Below are 1,451 nucleotides of genomic sequence, written 5' to 3'. Positions count from 1 at the left end.
TTAGCTGGTCAGGCCATGGGCGTGAAATGCCTATGCCAAGGGGCATTTTGAGGTTTGTTGCCTTGGCCAAGGGAAATTTTGAGGTTAGCTGGCCAGGCCATGACCGTGCATTGCCTAGCCATGGGCGCCTTATGAAGCCATGCGTGGGGATTTTTCAATTTGGAAAGGATTTTACCGAGCAAGAAGCGTGAAACGCTAATTTAGGAGGTTTCTAAGGTAATTATATGATTGGGTGATCACGAGTCGTAAAGGACAACCAATCGAAACTCATCCCGACTCGGTTACCTCGATCGCTCCTTAGCACAAGCTATGAAAGGCTATACCTCAACTACCGATACGGCATCCCCGGTAACAGTACCCAAATACTTCGTACAAGTGTTGGGGACGGTCATAGGGTAATTTTAACAAGGAACGGACACTAGATGCTTGGTTGTTCCCATACGATGCACCACCCGCACACACACACCCACCGGAAGCCGGACGGCACCGTGGGCATTTTTCGACTCGGGACATATTTGCTCGAGCAACGAAGCCTAAAAATGCTCAAAACCATTGGTAGTGTGATATTAAGGTGCGACGTTATTTCCGTCGCAGGCCTTCTCGCCATATCAAAAAAAATGCGCGGTATTGGAGATTTGGCTGCTACGGAAATTCCGTCGCAAAGCCATCGCAGTTTGCTACGGCTTTTGTATCCGTCGTAGTGTGTCTTTCGCTATGATTCTTTTTTTTTTTGTAGTGATAAAAATTTTCATGATGTGTCCACCCATTTGACTTTTGCATAATGGCATTCCTCCTTGCATTCCCATTGTAGCTTTTTAAGCTAATGATTCATGCCGATTGACAGGTTTTGCTTGCTTGGGGATGTCTTGACATTATGGGTGATGAATGGATTTTAGACAAAGTAGACTTGATCTTGACATTAGTAAGCTACATATTTGGTAAGGTAGAGCTTCCATTAGCCGGTGCATCAATACCTGGTCTCATCTAGGTGTGTGTAGTTTCTCCTCTTGGTGTGCGTGTAACACCCCCTCATACCAAGGTGCCTTACCAGGACCACCCTACCATGAAAGTGTGTTACCATCTCGGTTGCCCGAGGTTAGTACATATCAAAAAGCGTCTGAACTGAGCACATTTATTAAAGTACTGTAAAATGTAAAGTTTACATCAACCAAACTCAAATACTGTTTTAACAAAATACAACTTCAAAGTCTGATAATAAAAGAAATCCAACTAAGACTCAGACGGTGATGCTATGACTTGTGATGGCACTTCTCCCAAGACAAATCCCCAAGCTCACACTAGCGAGCACTGTCAAGCCTGCTCACCATCCCCGAATGGATCACCGCATTCCACAAACAACACGGGTCGATTACTCAAACATTAAGACAAACAAATGGAGGAATTAACGATCATCGCCAATTCCCAATCCTCCATTCACACACAAGAATCAC

Source organism: Silene latifolia, chromosome Y (genome assembly GCF_048544455.1).
Source record: "Silene latifolia isolate original U9 population chromosome Y, ASM4854445v1, whole genome shotgun sequence".
NCBI lineage: Eukaryota > Viridiplantae > Streptophyta > Magnoliopsida > Caryophyllales > Caryophyllaceae > Silene > Silene latifolia.
Note: the sequence above shows the minus strand (reverse complement) of the source record.